This window comes from Phoca vitulina, unplaced genomic scaffold, assembly GCF_004348235.1.
Source record: "Phoca vitulina isolate PV1807 unplaced genomic scaffold, GSC_HSeal_1.0 scaffold26, whole genome shotgun sequence".
Lineage (NCBI taxonomy): Eukaryota > Metazoa > Chordata > Mammalia > Carnivora > Phocidae > Phoca > Phoca vitulina.
Window position 1 is genome coordinate 7,023,399 of NW_022589729.1, and position 18,764 is coordinate 7,042,162.

General features: G+C 36.1%; 1 long non-coding RNA gene across 6 annotated transcripts in view; it reads left to right on the forward strand.

Moving 5' to 3' along the window:
- The window catches only part of LOC116643430, a 445,025-nt gene that overhangs the window by 97,746 nt on the left and 328,515 nt on the right, over nucleotides 1-18,764 (forward strand). For all 6 annotated transcript variants that reach the window (XR_004301555.1, XR_004301552.1, XR_004301557.1 and 3 more), the window contains one exon: nucleotides 6,249-6,311. This is a non-coding gene — a long non-coding RNA (uncharacterized LOC116643430). The remainder of the gene's footprint in view (nucleotides 1-6,248; nucleotides 6,312-18,764) is intronic.

Here is an 18,764-nt window from a genome sequence, read left to right on the forward strand (position 1 = left end):
GTTTTGGTTTGCATTTCCTTGAGATTAGTGAATTGAGCATCTTATACAAATTGACCATTTTATGTCTACTTTAGAGAAATGTCTATTCAAATTCTTTGCCCATTATTTAATTGGTAGATGTTCCCCCATATGCATTTTGGATATTAAACCCTTATCAAATATATGGTTTGCAAATACTTTTCTCCCTTTCTGTATGTTGTCTCTACACAGAAGACTTTTTAGTTTGATATAGTCCCACTTGTCTATTTTGTTTTTATTGCCCATGCTTTGGCATCGTATCCAGGAAATCAATGGCAAGATCAATGTTATGGAGTTTCCTTTTTGTTTTCTTCTAAGAGTTTGATAGTTTTAGATCTATGTTCAAGTCTTTAATACATTTTTAGTTGATTTTTGTATACAATGTAAGATAAGTTCAATTTCATTTTTGCATGTAGATATATAATTTTTTTAAAGATTTTATTTATTTATTTGACAGAGAGAGACAGCGAGAGAGGGAACACAAGCAGGGGGTAGTGGGAGAGGGAGATGCAGGCTTCCTGCGGAGCAGGGAGCCTGTTGCGGGGCTCAATCCCAGGACCCTGGGATCATGACCTGAGCCAAAGGCAGGCACTTAATGACTGAGCCACCCAGGCACCGCTAGATACACAGTTTTACCAATACAATTTGTTGAAAAGACTGTCCTTTCCCCATTGAGTAGTCTTGGCATTCTTGTTCAAGAGTATTTGACAGTGTATGCATGGATTTATTTCTGGGCTCTCTATTCTGTTCTATTGGTCTATATGTTTATCTTTATGCAACACCATACTGTTTTGATTACTGCAGGTTTGTAATGTTTTTAAATCACAAACTATGAAGCCTCCAGTTTCGTTCTTCTTTCTCAAGATTGTTTTGTTCACTTTTCTCAAGATAGTTTGGCTTGGAAACTTTGTGTTTGCATATGAATTTTCAATAGTTTTTCTGTTTCTGCAAAAAAAATTGTAATTTTGGTAGAAATTACATTGAATCCACTCATAGTATGGACATTTTAATAATATTAAGTCTTCTAATTCATGAATATAGGCTGTCTTTCCATTCATTTGTGTCTTCTTTAATTTCTTTCAGCGATGATTTGTAGTTTTCAGTGCATTAGTCCTTCATCTCTTTGGTTAAGTTTAGTCACAAGTATTTTATTCTTTTTGATGCTATTGTAAATGGGTATCATTTTCTTGGTTTCCTGGTTAGGTTGTTCATTGTTAGTGTATAGAAAGATAACTGACTTTTGAGTGTTGGTTTTGTATCCTAAAATGATGCTGAATTTGATTATTCTAACAGAGTGTTTTTGTTTTTGGTTTTTGGGGGGAGGTTCTTGTTGTTGTTGTTTTTGGTGAAATCTTTAGTGTTTTCTGTGTATATAAATTATGCCATCTATGAGGAGAGAGATAATTTTATTTCTTCCTTTCCAATTTGGATGGCTTTTATTTCTTTTTCTTGCTTAATTGCTCTGTCTAGGACTTCCACTACAACATTGAATAGATGAGGTGAATGGAAACCCTTGTCCTTTTTCTGATCTTAGAGGAAAGTGTTTGCCTTTTCATCATTGACTGTGACGTTAACTATGAGCTTTACATATGTGGCCTTTATTTTGTTGAGGTAATTACTTTCTATTCCTAGTTTGTTGACCAGTTTTTTGGTTTTTTTTGTTTTTTATCATGTAAGGGTGTTGAATTTTGTCAAATGCTTTCTCTGCATCTATTGAGATGATAATGTGATTTTTATTTTTCATTACATAATATGGTTTATCACATTGATTGATTTTCATATGTTGAATCACCCTGGCATCCGAGGCATAAATCCCACTGAGTCATGGCTTATGAGCCTTTTAATGTGCCATTGAATTTAGTTTGCTAATATTTTGTTAAGTATTCATGCATTTATATTCATCAAGGATATTGGTTTATAATTTTCTTATATGTCTTTATCTAGCTTTATTATCAGGATAATGCTTGCCTCACAAAATGAGTTTGGAAGCATTCCTTCTATTTTTTGCAAGAGTTTGAGAGGGATTGATGTTAATTCTAAGTAAATGTTTCATAGAATTCTCTAGTAAAGCCATTTGGTCCTGGGCTTTTCTTTGTTGGGAGGATTTTTATTAATGACTCAATCTCCTTATTAGTTATAAGTTTGTTTAGATTTTTCTTTCTTCATGATTCAGTCTTGGTAGATTTTATGTCTCTAGGAATTTATCCATTTTTTGGCATTTAATTGTTCACAGTAGTCTCTTATAATTCTTTTTAATTTTTTGGCATCAGTTGCAATGTCTCATCTTTCATTTCTGATTTTATTTATTTGAAATTTCTCTCTTTTTTCTCAAACTATATGGGGCTTGCCAATTCTGTTTATCTTTTTAAAAAACTAAGTTTTTTTGATTTTTTTTCTATTGCTTTTCTTTTTCATTTATTTATGCTCTCATCTTTATTATTTTTTTCCTTGTGATCATTTTTGGGACTCATTTGTTCTTCTTTTTCTAGTTCCTTGAGGTGTAAACTTAGGTTGTTTATTTGGGATCTTTCTTCTTTTCATTTCTTTTTTGACTCATTGGTTGTTCAGGATTGGATTGTTTCATTTCCACATATTTGTGGAAGTTTCCACATATTTGTGTAGTTTCATTTCATGTGGTCAGAAAAAAAAAAAACAAAACAACTTGGTATCATTTCAATTTTCTTAAATTTGTTGACTTGTTTTGTGACCCTAACATAACTTTGAAAATATTCTGAGCGCACTTGAGAAGAATGTGAATTCTGTTGCCTTTGGGTGAAATGTTCTAAATGTGTCTTTTGGGTCCATTTGTTCTATAGTGTTGTTCCAGTCTTCTAAAGCTTCCTTATTTATCTTCTGTCTAGTTGTTCTATTATTGAAAAGGTATTGAAATCTACTAGTATTGTGTTGCTGTCTATTTCTACTTTCAATTCTGTCAATTTTTGTTTCATATATTTGGGTTTTTATATGTTTACAGTTGTTATATCTTTTTAGTAAGTTGACCCTTTTATTACTATGTAATTCCCTTCTGTGTCTCCTGTTAAAGTTTTTGACTTAAAGATTATTTTGTCTACTATAAATGTGGCCACTCCTGCTCTCTTTTGTTTACCATTTGCATGGATTATTTTATTCCATCCCTCACATTCAGCCTATGTGTGTTTTCAAATCTAAAGAGGGTTTCTTGGGGCACCTGGGTGGCTCAGTTGGTTAAGTGTCTGACTCTTGATTTCAGCTCAGGTCATGATCTCAGGGTCTGAGAATTGAGCCCCATGTTGGGCTTCATCCTCAGCTGGGAGTCTGCTTCTCTCCCTATCCTTCTGCCCCTCCCCCTGCTCTCTTTCTCTCTCTCTCTAAAATAAGTAAATAAAATCTAAAATAAATAAATAAATAAAATGTATCTCTTGTAGATCATGTACAGTTGGATCTTGGTTTTGCCTTTTTTTTTTAAGTCCATTCAGTCACTCTTAATTGAAGAATTTAATCCATTCACATTTAAATTAATTACTGATGGTAAAGAACTTAATACTGCCATTTTGTTGTTTTCTATCTGTCTTGTAACTTTTTTGTCCTTCTTTCCTTGCTCTTTTTCTTGTTGTCTTCCTTTGTGTTTCACTGATTTTTTTTTTTTTTGTGGTAACATGTTTTGATTTCTTTCTTATTTTGTGTATCTCCTAAAGGTATTTTCTTTGTGGTTACCCTGGGGCTTACATAAAGCATTTTATATTTATAATAATATGTATTCAGCTGACAATAACTTAAATTCAATGAAATACAAAAACTCTACTCTTTTATTCCCTCCCTGTACTTTGTTATTGATGCCACAAATTACATCTCTTTCTATTGTGCATCCATTAAAATATTTTTATAGTTATAATTATTTTCTATAATTTTGTTATTTTAATTCTATACCAGAGTTAAAAGTGATTTACTCCCCACCATTACAGTATTACAGTATTCTATATTTGTTTCTATATTTACCTTTACCACCAAGCTTTATACTTTCATATATTTTCATGTTGCTATCTATTCACTTTTCATTTCAATTTGAAGGACTCCCTTTAGCATTTCTTGAAAGGCAGATCTAGTGTGATGACTCCCTCAGCTTTTGTTTTTCTGGGAAAGCCTTTATTTTTCCTTCAGTTTTGAAGGGAAGTTTTGCTAGATATAGTATTTTTTTGTGGGTAGTTTTTGTTTAGCACTTTGAATATATCATCCCGCTCTCTTCTGTCCTGCATGGTTCCTGTTGAAAAGTCTGCTTATAGTCTTTTTTTTTTTTTTAAGATTTATTTATTTACTTATTTTTTGAGTGAGAGAGAGAGAGTGTTAGGGGGAGGGGCAGAGAGAGAGGGAGAGAGAAATCCAAGCAGATCCTGTGCTGAGCATGGAACCTGATGCAGGGCTCGATCTCATGACCCTGAGATCATCCCTGAGCTGAAACCAAGAGTCTGACACTTACCCAACTGGGCCACCCAGGTGCCCCAATCTGCTTATAGTCTTGAGGCTGCCTTATACATGACAAGGTCCTTTTTTCATGCTTCCTTCAAAATCCTCTCTTTGTTTTTGACTTTTAACAATTTGATTGTAATGTGTTTCAGTGTAGTCTTCTCTGAATTCATCCTATTTGGAATCCATTGGCCTTTTGGATCTAGTTGTTAATTTCCTTACCCAGTTTAGGACGTTTTTTGAGCCATTGTATCTGCAAATAAGCTTTCTTCCCCTTTCTCTCTCTTCTCCTTCTAGGACTCCCATAATTAGTATATTGCTCTGGCTAGTGCTGTCCCTTAAGTCTCTTAGACTGTCTTAACTTTTATTCATTCTTTTATCTTTTTACTCCTCTGACTAGATAATCTAAAATGCTCTGTTTTTGGGGCGCCTGGGTGGCTCAGATGGTTAAACGTTCGGCTCAGGTCATGGTCCCAGGGTCCTGGGATCGAGCCCTGCATCGGGCTCCTGGCTCAGCGAGGAGCCTGCTTCTCCCTCTCCCTCTGCCTCTCTCCCTGCTCATGCTTTCTCTCTCTCTCTGTATCTCTGTGTCTCAAATGAATAAATAAAATCTTTAAAAAAAAAAAAAATAAATAAATAAAATGCTCTGTTTTTGAGTTCACTGATTCTTTCTTCTGTTTGATCAAGTCTATTGTTGAACCCCTCTACCAATTTTTTAATTCATATATTGTATTATCACTTCTAAAATGTCCTTGAGTTTTAAAAATATTTTCTCTTTGTTAATATTCCAGTTTTGTTCATGTATTGTTTCCCTGAGCTCATTGAGCATCTTTATGACCGTTATTTTAATTCTTTGTCATATAATTCCTATATCTATGTTTATTTAGATTCAGTTTCTGGAGATATATTTTGTCTGGGCCATGTTTTACTGTTTCTTTGTCTGCCTTATTACCTTGTAGTAGGATCAACCACCTCTCCAAGTCTCTACAGACTGTCTTAGTACAGGGAAAGATCTTCACCAATCAGCCCAGCTAGGGATTCTGGGGACTTCTCAAAGCTTTTCTGTGGATATGTCCTCTCTGGACTTGTGTGTGTATTCCCAGTTAAAGAGATTTTACAAGCTTCTTTTTCTTGGAGTTTATAAATCCTCACTCCTTCTGTTATCTCTTTGTAGTACTGCATGTTCTCTGGAGCTGCTATAGGTTGCCCAGCTGTTTTTTGTTCTCAGCAGTCCCCAGATGTCTAGAGTACCCTGAGTCCTGTCAACACTCTGAGTTGGAAAAATTAGAAACTAATCCCTCAGACAGCACCCCTAAAAGCCAGAATATTAGAAAAACATTCCCCTCTTCCCTTTTTCCCCTGAGAAAAAGCAGCTGAGCTGTGTTCTCCTCTGTGTGCTGTACGAGGTGCTCTTTGGAGTAGCAAAAAGCCACCTAGTGGTCCCTAGGCATTTATACCAGTTCAGTGGTCTGAGACATGTGAGAGAGAAACCATTTCTTTGGGTAGCACTCCCACCCCAAGCTGGAATATTGGATGAATGCTTCAACTCTTTTCCTCCCCAGGGAGAATCCAGAGTTGGGGGTTTTCTCCCACTCATTCCACACTGAGCCTTGGATAAGGACTATGGCAAGGAAGTATGTGCTAATTCATACTATCACTTTTTTTTTTCTCAGTGGCCCCTGACCTGGAGCCTTTTTCTGTCAGCACTTAGATTCAGGCAAAGCAGGTACTAGCCCCCTGAAAAGTCTAAACATTAGATGTATGTTTCAGTCTTCTCTTTCTCTTCCCAGGGAGAAGCCAGGAGTTGGGAGTTTCCCCTCAATCACCATGCTGTGCCAATGGGAGGAACTCTGGTGAGTGAGTGACACACATTTTTCTAGCAGTTTTGTGTGGCTGGTTTCATGCTCCTCTGGAATGCAGGAGCCTCTTAACTAGCTTTTGGATTTCTCATAAAGGGAATTGGCTTATGTAGTGTTGTTGAATTGGTATCTCCATGGAGATACTCCTATTCTGCCATCTTGCTGATGTCCTCTGATGTCCTCTGATTTCGATCTTTTTAAAATTACTTAAAAACATTTTATGCCCTAGATTATGGATTATGGATTATGCCCTAGACTATGTTGTATGCTTTGTGAAATTAATGGCATTGTACTGTCTTTGGATACCATGTTCTATAAATATCAATTAGATCAAGTTGTTAGATAGTAATGCTCAGGTTTTCTATATGCTTGCTGATTTGCTGTCTATTCTTTCTACCAGTTATTAGACAATAGTGTTGAAATTTGTAGTTATAATTGTGGAGTTTTCTACTTTTACTTCTTGAGGTTTTGGAGTTATGTTGTAGTTATATATAAACACATTTAGGATTATTATGCATTCTTATTGAATTGACTCATTTTTTTATTTTGAAATGAATGGCCCTTGTTTTTGACTCTTTATTTATTTATTTATTTTTAATTTTTGAGGGAGAGAGAGAGGTTGGGGGGAAGGTGCAAAGGGAGAGGGAGAGAGAAAATCTTAAGCAAGATCCATGCCAAGCCCAGAGCCCATGACGGGGCTCAATCTTACAACCCTGAGATCATGACCTGATCAGAAATCAAGAGTCAGATTCTTAACTGATTGAGCCACCCAGGCCCCTCTTTTTTGCTCTTTTAATCAGCATGTTCAGATAAATTATATTTAATGTAATTTTTGATGTGGTGAAGTTTAAATCTGCCATCTTGCTATTTGTTTTCTATTTATTATATCTGATATTTGCTTCTTTTTTCCTCTTTCCAAATCTTCAGGATAATTGAGTTTCTTTTATGATTAAGTTTTATCTTTACTTTTGTCTTATTAGCTACAACTCTTTGCTTGTTTTTTTTTTTTTTTTCTGTTTTTTCAGTGGCTGCTCTAGGATTTACAATATAAACCTTTAAATTTTTTAGTCTATCTTCAAACAGTATTATACCATTTCATATATAGTGTAAGAAACTTCCAACAGTTTACTTCTATTTTCCTTCCCCTTTCTGGTGTGCTATTTTTATCATATATTTTCCTTCTATGTATTTTAAAACACACATTGCTTTTATTATTTTTGCATTAGTTACTTGTATTTTAAAGAGATTAAACCATGAGAAAAATGTCTTTTGTATTTACGCATGTATTTTATCATTTCTGGCACTCTTCTTTCCTTTGTTTAGATTGAAAGTTATCATCTGTTATAATCTCCTTCCACTTGAAGAAATTCATTGACATTTCTTTTTTTTTTAAGATTTATTTATTTATTTTAGAGAGAGAGCACACATGTATGCATGAGTCAGGGGAGGGGAAGAGGTAGGGAATCTTTAAAGAGTCCCTGCTGAGTGCAGAGCCTGATGTGGGGCTCAATCCCACAACGCATGAGATCACGACCTGAGCTGAAACAATAGTGGCTGCTCAACCACCTGAGCTGCCTATGTGCCCCTCACTGTTATTTCTTATAGTGCAGGTCTGCAGGTGGTGAACCTTAGGTTTTTAATGCCTGAAAAATTCTTTATTTTATCTTCTATTTAGAAAGGTATTTGCTGGGTATGGAATTCTAGGTTGACATTTTTCTTCCTAATACTTTTTTATGGGTTGTATTATTTATGAGACGTATGCTGTCATTCTTAATTTTCTTATTCTGTACATAATGTGGTTTTCTTCTCTGGCTGCTTTTTATATTTACTGTCTATTACTACTTCTGGCAGTTTGATCATGATGTTCTCTGGGGTGTATGTGTGTGTGTGTGTGTGTGTGTGTGTATTTTATTTTTTTCATTATGCTTCTTATTCACTGAGCTTTGTAGCCATTATTGTTCAGTGCTAACAGTCTCTGGTTTGTTATTGTTGTCATTTTCTAAATATTTCCCATTGTGTTTTGATTTTGTCCTTGATATAAGAGTCCTTAAGAGAAAACTAAATTTCAAAGCAATTTGAATTTCATTATTGTCCTGTCATGTTATTTATTTAGATATCTTCAAGCAAAGTTAAATCTTAGCCCTTGCAAATAAAATCAGAATTTAGTTGCTATAGACACACACACACACACACACACACACACACCCCAGTTGCTTAGGTAAATCTTTGATAGTGAATTTGGGATGCCTATCCCTGTGTCTCGTGGCCTTTTGGGGTAGAAAAGCTAAGTATGTACTGGGTGTGTTTAAGGAGAATTAGAAGGTCTGAATATATTCCCATAATTTTTCTCTACCCCATCTTGTTCTTTCTTTCTCTCCTTTTTCTCTGTCTCCTTTTTCCTTCTTGTAAACTTATTGTTCTTTTCTATTGTTTTCTTTGGCTTAAGTTACTGTTCCTTTAAAAACAAAAAATCAGATGGGAGAAATACTTTTAAAATACCTATAACTCATTGATACTTATGAGAGTGTGAGTAAAGTATGTGCATTTAAAGATTAAAATGCTGTGCTAGTTGTGACTGGAGACTGTTGGTAGCAAATGAGGAGAAAAATTACATCTATGTTTGCCTAGCATTATGCCTGTTGATCCAAGTTCAAAACTGGTATACTTTAGCAAATAACATAGCACTTGACACAGTCCATGTTTAATAAATGTCTGTTGAATGAAAAAATTATATCTCTTAACTTAAGGATTTTTCTTCCATTTCTGACATATTCAGCCACTTCATTCATTCTGTCTAATTTCCTAAAGATTTTAATAAAAATCTTTCGGGTCCCACCTTTGGAATATTGCTTTGACTGGCATTCTGAAGCTTTTTAAGATAGCATGCACCTAAGTTCCATGATTCTCTCATATGTTTACATTTTTCCTTCAACTAATACTAGAGAGCCTAGACTTCTAACTTCCTGTCTTACCCCCTCCACCTTTTTTTCATTATCAAAGAAATGCATAGAAGGAAAAGTACATGCTATGAAGATGGACATTTAATTGATTTGTGTTTTGTTTTGTTTTGTCTTGTTTTGGCTTTCAATTCCATGTCCTTAGGAGCATCTATTAAGGATCTGTTCTCATGTGACTGTGGATGAGGCCCATTTCCAAGAGTGCTAAACAGAGTTAGATTATCTTCAAGAAGTTTATATTCTGATGGTTCATCAGATATTTGTATTAGAAACTTCTTTCCTTATCATTTTCCTCAGTAGTTTGGATAGAAGCAAAACAAAGAAATGTTCCCCATAGTTAGAAGAAAGCATAATCAAGGCACCTTGTGAAAAGACCCCATGACAGTTTTTAAATCACAGATGGTTTTGGCTGTCTTGCTTTTCTTATAAAAATATAATAATGTTATTGACAGGCTGCTAGGCATGATTCATAATTATCTGAATTGTCCTACTAATATATTCCCCTCAAAGGGTGGATCAAGATAACCTTTCTGTACATCTGTACTTAGTCCCATATTGGTCAGGATTTCCCAGAGAAACAGAACCAAAAGGAGATGGGTGTGTGTGTGTGTGTGTGTGTGTGTGTGTGTGTGTGTGTGGTATATGTAGATTTACTATAAGGAATTGGCTGGTATTGGCTGGTATGATCATGGAGGCTAGCAGGTTGAGTGGAAGGCTGTGGACCCAGGAGAGCTGAGCCTGCAGTTCTGATCTGAGGGCAGATGCTATAGAGTTCTCTCTCGCTCAGGGAAGGACAGTCTTTTTGTTCTATTCAGGCCTTCAACTGACTGGATAAGGCCCACACACATAATGGAGGGCAGTCTGCTTTAAGCAAAGTCTACCAATTTAAGTGTTAATTTCATCCAAAAACACCCTCACAGAAAGGTTCAGAATCACGTTGGACGAAATGGCACTCCATTGCCCAGCTGATTTGGCACAGAAAATTAACCATCAGAGTTTCCAAGCAAGCTCCAGGATAATTTCCTTCCCTGGATTCACATATAGAAGACAAATCAAATGTGAAACGAATTACTGATCTTGCAAAGGATGTCCTACTATAGACTGTTCTTCTGGGGGATTACCAAGAATAAGAAATTCCTAAACAGAGAGAACTTACAAGTAAAGTATGCCTGATGAAAAAGTCACAGTGCTTAGAATATCCCCAAAGAGCTATGATTTCCTGTAACTTACATCCTCTGAGGTAAAATAAAAAGAAGCTATGTCAGCAGGAAAACTAGATAATTTATACCAGCAACAAAAATTCCTTTATCCTAAGTTTTGTGGTGGCTCACCACACAGGTATCTCTTGTCTAGGTAACAGCTGAACGTAGTTCTATAATTCATTTTACAAAGTATGGTAAAAATGTTTTAGACCAAATAATGTTAATATTTTAGGTGAAAATAGTTATTATAAAGACAAAATTAGCTGCATAATCACTCAATTCCCCCACTTCCTTTTGCTAATCTATTTCTCAGTATTTCACCAAAGCAAAGTTAACTAAAAACAAAGAAATCAAGCAAACACTTCTTTTTACACATTTTTAAAGATTATTGTTGTTCAGGTAGAAAAGAACTGTAAGAATTCTCTAGTGACATATTTTCCTATTTCATTTAAGCAGGATGAATACTTGAGAACAGCACAGAACGGTGTTTTTATCATTCAAAATACGTTACTCTTTTAAAGTATATTTTGTCCTTTTTATTTCTGTTTATAAAATTCACAATTTTACATGAATAATGATGACTGTACCTTGGGCCTTTCACTAAAATACCAAAAACCAGGGCCCTTGGCTGCCTGGGTCCTATTTAGTATATAAATAACTTTGCAAATATGGCTTTTAAAGTTTTTAATTGACTAGCATCATAAAAATAAACCTGGCACCAGAGACTCTTTTTCAAAAATTTGATCTTGAACACTAAAAACACCTTATCCAATGAGGCTTTCAAGATAATTCGTTTTATATTTATCCTCCCCCTAAAAGAGTTCCTGTACTGTAGATTATAGGACCACTGTAGTCCCTAAGGCAAATCTCTGATCTATCAATGTCTGCCCTTAAAAACCTCAGGACGTACAAATCAACCTCCATGTCATCATTATAGCATTAGTCCTTGACTTCTCATTTTCCAGCCCACTGTTTTGTTTTTAAATATGTGCTCAGCCTCTTGGGTAGGGCACGGGAAATCTTTGGTCTTTTTGAGATAACTTTGCATTTGTATTTTATCATGACTTTTTAGAACTCCAAAGAGCAAGATATCCTTATAGAACTTTTCAAATGAAGTTAACCATTTAGCTTTATCACAGTACATCCATCTTTTCACTAAACATAAATCCACTAGTAACTGAAATAAACATATGACATAATAGAATACTGTCTTTCCTAATGATTACACAAAGAAGAAATACAGAGATAAATGTTAGCCAGTGAGGCCACCCTAAGGGGAAGAGAGTGTCCCTGAGGGATGCAAGAGCTATCCTTCTGCATCACTATTCCACCTTAACTCCAGTTAACATCCCGAATGTTTTTTTTGTGTTCTGCATTCCCCAATGAAGGAATCAGAAATTCACTAGTTGTTTTTGTGTTTAGATACTGAGCTCCAGAAAACATTCCAGAGAGTGAAGGCCATAGTAAATATGGCCCTTAGATTTGAAATAAAGAATGCCAAGTTGGATATAAAATAAGGTACTATGGATCAGAATTGGCCACTGCCAGCTTGGAAAATTAAGAAGAGAAAGAGGCTTTGAATCTTCTCTAATTGAGATAGCAGACTTCCTTGGACATTATTAAGGGATTGGAATAATGTTGTTTTGTTTTGTTTTTAATTCCTTTACTAGGAAGCTTTGCATCATTTTGACCACTGTGGTAATGAGGATTATGCTCGGCAATGTTATGGTAACAAACAAACTATACATTCTCAGTGGTTTAAAATACAAAGGTTTATTTCTCATTCATGAAAAGTGTGATGCACGTTGGGATGTTGTCCTTCATCTGAAAACTTCACCATCTAGAGTTCATGGCCTCCAAGCATGCTGTGGCTGAGGAAGAGGGAGCTGGAGCTTTTTTTGGTAGGCCTGATAGAGGCATCTATCACTTTCTCCCGGGCATTGGCCAGATAATAGCTATATGCTCCCAGTTAACTGCAAGGGAGGCTGGCAAATGTAAGGACTACATTTGGTTGATTGTATGGACTCTTTTTAAGGACTAAATGTCTCAGTACAGTCACAGACTAGAATTAGATAGTAGGATAATATTGTACTTTGTTTATAGGGGTACAAGGGAAGCAGATTCATTAATAGTAATTAATTTTTGCTTGTTTACTGATATTTGTTCCTCGACCAGCTACATGGCATAAGTTAATCATAATAGTAGCTATGACTTACTGAGAACTTACTAAATTCCAGGTACCATTGTAAGCTCTATACCTTTATTATCTTATTTAACCCTTCTCTATGCTCTGATGGTGGGTGTTACTGTTACCTCCATTGTATAGGTGGGGGAACTGTAGCAGGAAAAGTTAAATGACTTGTCCAAAGTTACACACTGAATAAGTGGGAGAGCCAATTTTGAACCCAGAAGGTCTTGCTCCAGAGCTAGGCGCTTTGCTTTTTGTGTTTTAAGGTGGAGGGCAATATAAAGCCATGGAAAAGGCAAATCAGCCCAGGTCAGTGGGTTAATTTTCACTAAAAGCTTGCATTTCTGCAGTTAACAGCGTCTTCTGGAAACAGTAGCAAATCAATGGAAAGATTTGTGTGCGTGGTGACTAGATAAGGAACAGAGAATATTAAAGATGTTTCTACCATTAACTGCCATCTCTCCAGAGTGTGGATTCAATAAGGAATACAAAAATAATTTTTTGAAATTAGAATAAACTTCTGTACTTTACCTCTATGTGTTGTACCTTAAATGTCTATTAATGTCACCAGGAATAGAAAATTCAGTATTGAAAATTGCATCTTGGCATTCTCTCAAAGTTATTCTTCAATAGGATGAACTGAAAAATAAAAGTACAAACCTCTCCCCTTTGTCTTCTGCATTTCACTTCTTATTAACTTCTCTCTCTCTCTTAATTTCTGCAAACACCCTCTGTTTCCTAGCTGCCTGCCAAATTTTAATCTATTTTAATAGTCCAGTCTTAGTTACACATAGTTTCTAACTTTTAAGTCAAACGTTTTATGCTTTTTTTACCAGTAAATTTCACATAATGAGTTTCTGTAGTTAATGCTTTTTTCTTCAAAGGGAATAGAAAATGTAATTAAGGGTACTATTATCTGTTAAGGATTCTTTCTTTTAAAAGCAATGGAGTTCTGTCATCATGTTACTTTAACTTAAACCCTTCCTAAGACAATGTATTTTCTCTCAACATGCCATAAGAAAGTCTGCTAAGTAGAATAATAGTAAATACAGCTTTTCTATGAAAATGAGAGTTTCTGGTTTTCTTTGGATCATTTAAGTCTATGCTTTGATTTGAGCCATGTTTCACTTGCATTGCTTTGTCCAATCTATAATGTTTACATTTATTCCTTAGTATCTTACTACATCATGTTTAAATGTAAACAATTGAGATTTGTTTCCCTCCGTTGGAATTCCTAAATAACAGTTCTACATATTACAACTTTAAAGATGTGTCACAGCAGCTGCAAATAACTTTTAAAAAGAAACTTTGTGCAGCAAACTATCATATTTCATCTACACTCTGGCAAATGGTGCTTGCTTTTTGGCCCCAATTCAGCCTTCATTTTGCAAACCAACTTCCTGCAGCATGAGAATATACATTTTCCTGGGCCAAATATTCCAAAGTGGACACCAATTTAAGACTCTTAGCATTTTCTAGTTTTCCAGCTTTTGGACATATGAGCATTGAAAATGCCAGATTTCTGCTATTTGTGCCAAACATTTAGGCTTTGGAGGCTGAAAAGTCAAGAGTCTCAATTTTAGCATATAATGCCAGAAGCAAGCTGTCCTTTTGAAACAATTACTTGCTGGCAGTGGGTCAGCCCACGGTACCACCTTTCCATGCAATCTCTATGTCATCTGCTCAACACCCCCAGAATAGTCCCTTACTTCTAGCTCTGGAAGGGGAATTCGATAATATGAAGGGGGAGACGGGGAGGCTAATGAACATGGGCAGTATGGATATTTGATAAAAGGGAAGCTAACTTTTTTATTTTTAATTTTTTTTTCTGTTTTTTTCTTTTTCACCTAATGTGTGATCTCCTTTCTCCACTTCTCCGTCTTTGGAGGGTGGAGAAGTAGTTACTCCTCTATTCTGCCATCCTTCTTATTCTAAGTGCTTTAAAAACATAACAGTGTAATGGAATAGAGAGGGACAGAAGGTTTTGGGGTACAGCTTCAGACAGGGTAATCAGAAAGAGTCTCTTTGAGGGATTGACATTTGGACACTGACATTCTTAGCAGTGGGAATAGCTCATTCGAAGGCCTTAAAGAAGGACTTATTTTGGTACGTTCACACAACAGAAAGGCCAGTGTGGTAGAGATTATTTGGCTCACCGAGGAGGCAATTCCTTTCTTCCCTGCCTCTTCCCAATACAGGGGTTCAAAAGTTAGATAAGAGCTTTCCCTGTATCTCTTAGTGTCAGTGTTGCTCATTAACCTACTTGGAAGCAATGAGACTTACAGAGAAGTCTGTTTCTGGGTAATGAGACATACATAAGGGGAAATTTGGGGAAAGCTTTTACTTTCCTCATAAAAAGACAGATACATATTCTCTCCTTTCCCCTTTCTTCCTGACTAGAATGCAGATGTGAAGAACAGCATGGCAGCAACCACATTGTCACCATGAGGCAGGAAGCAGAAGGACTAAAATCCAACATGCTAGGGATGGTAGAATATAAACTTAAAATTATCCTGGGTCCTTGATTACATTGACTTTTGGGCTAATTCTGAGTTCACCTACTTCTGGGCTTTTGGGTAAGCTAATTATGAATGTCCTTGTGGTTTAAGCTATAGTTTCTCAGATATTCTACTGCTTGCAGCTAAAAGAATTCCTAACCATTTCTAACAATAGAATAGTTGAGCTAACATGAAGCCAGAAAAATAGGAAGGGGCCAGATCATGTAGGGATTTGTAAATCATGGTAAGGGATTTGGATTTTATTCTGATAGGGAGATTTTAAGCAGAAAATTCTTGTTATCAGAATTATGTTTTAAAGAAAATAATTGGTATATGAAGAACAAACTATAGAGAGACAAAAGAAAATCAGGGAAACAAATTGTGAAGCTGTTAAGGTAGTCTAGAGAAAAGATGTAGGTGGATTGATAATGATAATGGCAATGGGGACTGGGAAGAATTTATGTTCAGTAAATATTGCACAGGTAGAGCTAAATGGGTTTTCTCTGGCATTACACATGCGAGATGAGGGAAGGAGAGTGATCAAGGGCTACTCCTGAATATTTTACTTAAGAAATTTGGAACACAGTGATGCCACTCACTGAGATGAAGGAAAAGGGAAGAGGAGCAAGAATTTTTTTTGCGGGGGGGAGAGTGGCAAGGGGAATAGAGGGTTATGTTTGACATATTAACTGAAATACTTAGTAGACATAAGAGTGAGTTTAGGGGAGTGGTTGTGGGTAGCTATATAAACTGGGGAATTTGTAATTCCTTTATTTGAAGCAGAAAATCAGAAAAAAATTATTTCTAAATATTTTTATGACCATAAATTTTAATAAATTCCTTAATAATACTTAAAAAAAGAAATGTTTAAATTTTCCCAAGGCTTTCCTAACCTTTTAGCAATCCCCTTTTCCTTAGCAAGTTTTTGTAATTGCATTGTGATATTGGGGGAGGGGGTAGGTTCTTTTTGGGCTACTAGCCATTTATCTATTGCTCTTGTCTTTAAGTTCTTAAGTAGAATCATCTGATATGATTTCTTAGTTGATATAGATATTTAATCAGTCACTCAAATCCTCTTGTTTTCATTTTTTCTATTATTTCTTTAATCTTTCTGTGATTTTATATTTTGGGACATTCTTTTTTTTTAATTTTTTTTATACTCCTTTTTTTTTTATTATTATGTTATGTTAATCACCATACATTACATCATTAGTTTTTGATGTAGTGTTCCATGATTCATTGTGTATAACACGCCGTGCTCCGTGTAGAACGTGCCCTCCTTAATACCCATCACCAGGTTAACCCATCCCCCCACCCCCCTCCCCTCTAGAACCCTCAGTTTGTTTTTCAGAGTCCATAGTCTCTCATGGACTCCAATTTCCCCCTTCATTCTTCCCCTCCTGCTATCTTCTTCCTTTTTTTATTTAACATATAATGTATTATTTGTTTCAGAGGTACAGGTCTGTGATTCAACAGTCTTACACAATTCACAGTGCTCACCATAGCACATACCCTCCCCAATGCCTATCACCCAGCCACCCCATCGCTCCCACCCCACCCCCCACTCCAGCAACCCTCAGTTTGTTTCCTGAGATTAAGAATTCCTCATATCAGTGAGGTCATATGATACATGTCTTTCTCTGATTGGCTTATTTCGCTCAGCATAATACCCTCCAGTTCCATCCACGTCGTTGCAAATGGCAAGATTTCATTCCTTTTGATGACTGCATAATATTCCATTGTATATATATACCACATCTTCTTTATCCATTCATCTGTCGATGGACATCTTGGCTCTTTCCACAGCTTGGTTATTGTGGACATTGCTGCTATAAACATCGGGGTGCATGTACCTCTTCGGATCCCTACATTTGTATCTTTGGGGTAAATACCCAATAGTGCAATTGCTGGATCGTATGGGAGCTCTATTTTCAACTTTTTGAGGAAATTCCGTACTGTTTTTATTTTGGGACATTCTGAAACATTCTCCAGTATAGTAAAACTGTTTGAAGAAGTTATTCATTTTCTATAGTGACCTTCAGATCGTATGCTTCTTTGCTCAAAGGTAAAAACTGACAGGATTTATCATTATCTCTGGATTAGAAAATATATAATTTTATCTTCTACCTGGCAGAAAATCTCTTTTCCTCTATAACCAATATTGTAGTTGTATTCTCCATTTTTAAACTCTATTGAAAATGAGGATTCAAAATGTCTAAAGTTATCATCGATTCCAATTTACTTATTTTAAAAGAGCAGGAGGTTTAGGTGGAGACAATTGAGGTTATTTGTCTATGATCACACACCTAGTTAGGGTCTCCTTTTGTCTTGTCCAGCATGCATTGTATTTTGCTGATTTTCTTGGAACAGTCTGTATTTTATTTAAAAGTTACAAGGGGATTGTTTCCTACATGTCAAAATGCAAGAATGTCTTTTCTCAATTGTTCTTGATTATTTATAATTTTTATATTTTAGAAAAATAACTCTGAAAGAAAAGAGCCCAGGGATGGAAGGGTGAGCACACAGAGACTGGGCACTTGTTGGGAGACCGTTACTATAACCTGATGACACGCTTAAACTGTAGCAGTGGAGACGTAGACAAAAATAAAGGAAAACAATCGGTAGGCAGTTAATGCACTGATCAATCTTACCATCACAGCCTGTAGCACAGAGGCCAGCACAAAGCAGTCCCTCATTAATTCGTGTGAAATGGAAAAGCAAATTAGATGTGGACACAAAGGGAAAAGGATGAACTTACAAGGACTCCTAGGCTTCTGCCTTTGATCACTAAGTGGGTATTTGTAACATAAGAAGAGACATGCAGGGGGCACTCTATGTTTCAGAGGGAAGAAGCACATTAGGTTTGGGGATATATTGGGTTTCAAATGCTCAGAAGACATTCAGGTGGAGATGTCCAGCTGGATGTTAGAGATACAGCACCCGTAATAGAGATCCAGATTTGGGAGTGATGTACATACTTGTTGGTAACTTAGTCCATGGGAACAGACAACGTGTAGAGTGAGAAGAAAAGTAAGACAAATGGCACACCAGGTATATGCCAGTCTCCACACTTTTTCAGTGGCTATTCCCTTTGCCTGGAGTGGTCTTTCTCCAGATAGCCCATGATCACACATTTACCACCTTCAGGGTTTGTGCAAATGTCAGCTTTCCTTTGGGATCTTCTATGACAACCCTGTTTACACCCTGACCCCTCCCAGGGCTTTCCCCTGTCCTTCTGCTTTATTTTTTTCTCCATAATACTTAGAACCATCAAATATATTATATATTTTAATTTTTTTTTTTGTTTCACTCATCTGTTTACCTCCATTAGAAGTTACATTCCTTGGGGCACCTGGGTGGCTCAGTTGTTAAGCGTCTGCCTTCAGCTCAGATCATGATCTCAGCGTCCTGGGATCGAGCCCAGCATCAGGCTCCCTGCTCGGCAGGAAGCCTACTTCTCCCTCTCCCACTCCTCCTGCTTGTGTTCCCGCTCTTGCTGTCTCTGTCAAATAAATAAATAAAATCTTAAAAAAAAAAAAAAAAGAAGTTACGTTCCTCGAGAGCAGGATTTTGTTTTCTTCCTGCTTTGTTAATTGCTATAA